This window comes from Anas platyrhynchos, chromosome 1, assembly GCF_047663525.1.
Source record: "Anas platyrhynchos isolate ZD024472 breed Pekin duck chromosome 1, IASCAAS_PekinDuck_T2T, whole genome shotgun sequence".
Classification (NCBI taxonomy): Eukaryota; Metazoa; Chordata; class Aves; order Anseriformes; family Anatidae; genus Anas; species Anas platyrhynchos.
The window spans coordinates 126768876-126774876 of record NC_092587.1 but is presented as its reverse complement, the minus strand read 5'-3'; the positions used below and the strand labels follow the sequence as shown (position 1 = coordinate 126774876).

General features: G+C 38.0%; 1 protein-coding gene across 6 annotated transcripts in view; it reads right to left on the bottom strand.

Annotated features, from left to right (window-relative positions):
• The window catches only part of SH3KBP1 (SH3 domain containing kinase binding protein 1), a 218007-nt gene that overhangs the window by 66593 nt on the left and 145413 nt on the right, over positions 1 to 6001 (bottom strand). The gene's annotated exons all lie outside the window — the stretch shown is intronic.

Genomic DNA, 6001 nt, shown 5'->3' with positions numbered 1-6001 from the left:
TGATTTTGTTGGGTCCTTGTTTTCTGATCTCTCTCGGATTCCTATTCCTCTGGCATACTTTTTACAGCTTAAAAAAAAAAAAAAAAAAAAAAAGCAAAACTGCCTCTTCTTATCAGTTAAACTACTTAAACTATACCAAGGCTTAAGAACAAAACAGGAATGAAAATATTTAAATATTTCAGGATTAGTTCACATTTACTTTGATTAAAAACCATTATATTTTTCAAAATAACCGTAACTTCTAAAATATTTAATGAAAGAATTTACTGGTGCTTTAGGTAATTAGGTTGAAACGTATTTGGAAATGATGTACAAAGAAGGCCTATAAAATCACTATTGAGGCAGACAGTAATAATTGTCTTATTTTTTTGTCTTTTTTTTTTTTTTTCCAGAAAACCTCCTTTAAAAGAAAAATAAGCAAAGATCAGGGCAATAAATTCCTTGGCAGATTTTCTGGGGTTGTGTGTGTTTGTGTTGTTTTTTTTGTTTGTTTGTTTGTTTGTTTTTTTAGGTGCTACAATTAAATTTATTTATTGTTATTGCTTTTATCTTGTTTTAACTAAATTTAATCTACTAAATACATTATATGAAATTACTTACAATTGTAATGATAATTTATCTTAGCCATTCAGAAGCTTGGAAATCTCCAAATCTATGGTTTCATGTAGAACCCAGTTCTGCTGTTAGAACTACATGCAATTTATCAATCTAGTTATACTTCTCAGTACAATGGTATTCATCTGGTGTTGTCATTGAGATGTAAAATGACAATGTGCTGTAGCTCTCAATTATTCAAAATGGAGTTCATTTCACTTAAACATCACCTGTGAAACAGATGTGTACACATGGGCCAGTCACTGCAGGTAAATAGCACTTTTAGGGTGTAACTCATCTGGGCTTCTCCTTTGGGACATGAAAGGTCACGTCCCAGTAATGCCTGTCAGACTGCAGACTGGGAAGAAACCTTGAGTACTAGCACCATCACAAACACATAAATTCAGTCAACAGAATCCCGCAGCAGTTGCAATTTTTACATGTGTTAGTTGTGTAGCCCATGCATATTAACTCTCAGGACAGCATCCAGCTCTGGATCTAACCAATAAATACTGGTGTTTTAGCAATACAATGCTGTCTGCATGCAAGTCCAATATGCTTGTTTCTATTTTGCATGACCAATTCACAGCAACTGTCATTAAAACATACAAATGAAAAGGTTTTTGTCTCCTGAAGAAGACTGAAAAAACTAATGTAGATTAAAAAGAGTTTACTGTTTGTCTTCTTTTCTTTGTTTCTTAAAGGATTAACTCGGATAAGTAACCAATTAAAAGCCAGGAAACAAAAGGCAGGATTTCATCCCAGAGACCAGTGAAATCCCTCAGGGATCTGGATCAAGGCCCTTGTTTTCCACATGTTCACAGATCAGCCAGAAAAGGGGGAAAACAGAAATTCAATTCAGACAAAAGTAAAATTATACATTTGGAGAAAAACTGCTATCTTGAGCTAGACATGATGGGCTTTGAACACATAGTTGATAATACTTTGGAAAGGGAAAAAAATGCATTGTAAAGTGCTAGCAAAACACTGTATAAATCCATCCAACATCATCATGTGCAGTTCCCATCTCCTTTCTCTCACATGCAGTCCCCAAAGGAACTGGAAAACACAGAAAGCCAGCAAGAACGATCCAACCTATGGAACAGATCCCTTATCCAGGAAAAAGGATAAACATAGGTGCTTTAACAGAGGTCTATAAAAATCAGGAGGGGTATTGAGAAGGTGGTTAGGGAGGACTTGGTTATTATCTCTTCCAGTAATACAAATTAGGGATTATCAAATGAAATTAGCAGGTACCTCATTCAAAACAAAGGGAGGTACTACTTCCCACAACATGTACGTAAGCTGGTTGGCACTCTTCCACAGGAAGTTACAGAGACTGAAATTTTATGTGTGATGAATATGTGACTACTTCATCTGATGAGGAAAAAAAAATCCATTAAGGCTATTAAAAACAGAATTAAACACCACTGCAGGCTGTGAACACTCACCACAGGAGTTTCTCTGTAAGATTACCCTGTTCTCATACACTTCAGGCTTTCTGGTATTGAACTCTGTTTGAAGGTACGATACCAGCCTAGGCACAACTCTCATCTGAACTACAGATGTCACAAGACCTTCTAATTTCCTGGAAACCTCATTCTTTGAACATATGAAAATGGAATATTGAATGCAGTACACTTCAGAAAGTACATCTAAATAAAGCAAGGTGACATAAAAACAAAATGATAACACATGAGACGCTTAGTTTGTTGAGCCCCGAGCAGAGCAGGCTGAGGGGAGGCCTCATGGCGGCCTGCAGCTCCCTCACGAGGGGAGCGGAGGGGCAGGCGCTGAGCTCTGCTCCCTGGGGACAGCGACAGGACCCGAGGGAACGGCATGGAGCTGGGACAGGGGAGGGTCAGGCTGGGGGTTAGGGAAAGGGTCTGCACCCAGGGACATGGTCACGGCACTGAGCCTGCTGGACTTTGAGAATCATTTGGACAACGCTCTCAGACATAGGGTTTGACTTTAGGGTGGCCCTGTGCAGAGCCAGGAGTTGGACTTGATGATCCTTGAGGGTCCCTTCCAATTTGGGATATTCAATGGTTCCACAATTTCATAAGAGAAACTTCAAAGGCTTACTCGAACTCCTCTTACTCCCAAACTTTATCAAACTAACTTACTTTTTTCAGTTAAAAACAAAATAAATTCATAAGGAGAAGCAAAATATATAGAGAGAATAAATAGAAAACAATTAAAAAATTTAAGGCAACAACTCTTTGAGGCTAATTTAAATCCTCTCATTTGTAGGCCACTACAAAAACTAAAATCAATTGAGAGATTTATGGCATACATCAGTCTGTTTCCTTGGTCCCTCTTTTGTAGTTCCAACAGTCCAGAAACCTACTATAAATCTAAAAGATTATAAAAAGCAAAGACTTGCAACAGATACTGTAATGAAAAAGACAAACCCACAGGACAGCAATACACAACTGCATTTCCTCTTCAGACATCTCAAACTTTTCGTGACCTGTAAGATGAATTATGTGCACCACAACACTGTCAGTCAAGTGTGCCTAACAAGTTACCTACCTGCTGAACAAATCAGGCCCTGTCACGTAGTCTGAAAAGGTTTTAACTGCCTCTGGTTTTCTCTGAGAAAGTGTTATAGACTTAAGGTGTCTTCAGATGCACAATATTTCAGTATTTCACTGTACGAATACACGCTGCTCCCTCAGTGGTGATACTGATGTTCATGCCAAGCTGGAGCTGTTTAAATCCTCTACGTAATTTATATTTCTGCATTAAAAGGAGAGTCTCAAACCTTCATAATGTGAAAGACATCTAATTAGAGAGACTGTTTCACAGATTCTAAACTTCCCATTTTCAACTACAAAACATCTCTTCAGTGAATTCAGAACTGCTTAAATGGAAAATTACTGTAGTTCTTGTTTCCAGCTGTTGAGCTCCATTAAGAAATGACCTGAGCCAGCACCAAATGTCCAATCCAGCTATCCATGCACTAAAACTAGCAGGTGTTTAGCAGACCACCAGCAGTCTACAAAACACAGATGAAGAATATCTTCATTAGCTTTATGCAAGTCACCACAGAAATATGTGCTATTTCAAGTAACTTTCAAAGAAATAAGGTAGGTAAAACATGAGATGCAAAATTTTTGTTTTAACATTTTGGACAGAGAAATGTGTAGGAACAAAGGCTTCAATGAATATGAACGATGAAATGTTATTTTCATTAGAACTTTGGGTAGCTTGGAGAGCAGAACAGTGCTCATTTTGCTTTTTCCATCATCATCCTCCACCGCGTACCTGCTCTACGGGCAGATGAGTTCAGACTCCAAAGCTGCTGTAACTTGGTATCTTGACAAATTAAAAATTTAAATTACGGACAGGGAGGGGAATGGAGAGGCTTTTTTCTCCTCATGTGCTTGACATGCTGGCCAGGAGAGAAACCTATGTATCTCAACTCATACGCTTTGTAAGATTCCTATTTCTGTGAAATTTGGACTTCTGACACTTGATGCTGTTAGGCTGTCAGTTTTAAATGGTTAATGAACACCAAATCTGCCTTCCTAAAAGGCTAATGGTGAGAAAGCAAATGCAAGAGCTTACATTAGGTAGATGCTGCTGAAACTAATGGAGCAAGACATATTAGAATCACTGAGGAATAAAAACACTTTAGCAAATGAAATTAAAAAAAAAGCAAAAATGGGATGAAAGCTACACAGTATGCTCCCAACTGCCTCATCTCAAAGTACTGAAAGCATGCACATGGAAATGAGGAGCATGAACAGGCTCATTTAGCTTCTTCCTCAAGCCACAGATTTGCAATGGTAGAAGGTGCTTTTGCAAAGAAAGTTCTTTTTATTATTTTTTTTTCCAGCAGATTAGTCTTCCTTCTTCTGTGCTTTATGTATTTTTCATTTTCCCCTTTTACTGAGTGTGGTTTACACAAATGTAAAGGATCCTGTCCCCCTCCACTCCTTGTCAGAAATTTTACCATTTGCAGGTTGCAACTCACAATTAATTTCTGTCTCCTCTGGGAAGGATCCTTTAATCAGGCTGCACATTGTGAATTAAATCCCTTTCTACTCTCCCAGGAGAACAATCCATCTAGATTGCAGTGATAACCAGCATGATCCAGATTGTACCATCCAGTACAGAAACTGCTGTTATGAAACCTTCTCTTTTACAAAAACTAATGAACCTTACAACAGTTACACAGATCTATGCTCCCTCTTGCAGAAGTAAGGAAAGCAGTTCAGATACTTTAATCTCTCAAAAAAAATAATCTAAGAAAAGAAAAGCCGCGGAATGGCTCTTCTTTAGTGTCCTCATTTTAAAGTAGTAACAATGCTACTTTGCTCTTGTGTGAAAGTTACAATGCTGACAAACTGCCAAGCAGCTATTCAATTATATTTTTCAAATCCAATGATTAAAAAAAAAAAAAAGAAAGAAAAAAAAAAGACTAAACCCATACTGTCATGCAGACTTTATGCTGTCAGCAAATATTTTTCCGATTTTGACCTTAGATTTCTTCTTTTCTTAACATAAGTTACTGAGGCTAAGGAGTGATATACTATTATTTAATTCTTGCAGGGAAAAATTCAGTGCACCAAGTGACAAAGCAAAATGCATGAACATCTCCATCCAGCTCTCTTTCAGCTGACAGGAATTTCATCTATTTTCCTTTGAATGAAGCTCAGAAACTTGAAACACAAATGAAAAAATGACTAATATCATGTGGTTTAGCTTTTCTTTTCAGCAAGTGCTTTAGGTACAGAGACTGCTTCAGAAGAAACTGTCAGCTGGACACACGGAGGTCTACTGCTATTTGGGTGGCCAGTGCATGGCAAATAGCCCGGCACCCAGCAAAACCCAGGCAGCAGCAGGCTGTACTTGGCTACAAGGCCCTGTTGCATCAGGACTTCCTCCCCAGGAGCTGAGTCCTCTCTCCCCCTCCTTGATTTTTACTGGGACATTTTTATGAAGCGCTTAGTCAACTCAGTTTAATAATGTAAGCTTATATTCGTGGCATTTAAGAACTATTTTATTAAGATCAAATGTCACTGCCTTACTACAGAAACACATGCAAAAAAAAAATAGGAGTCTAAAAGGCAACTTAGAAATTGGCTTTCAGACTCTTAAGCCCACAGAGCATCTGGCTGCTCTAGGATCCTTCTGTATTCCTCTTTTCCTCCTTCCTCTTTTCTTTTTTTAAGGCAGAAAAGAGAAAGACCCATGGCACATTGTAAGAGAAACAATTCAGGAAACCTGTAGCTTCATTCCTTCACCCTGTTTACTGACTTCAGTTGTTAAATGCAGAAGTTGAAAGAAATTTTTCACATTTCTACTCAGAGTCCCCAAAGAATCTGCAAATAATTAAACAGTTTACTTGGTGCCTCTCCATTCAGCTTTCTATAAATTTTTACAAGCATCAGTTGAC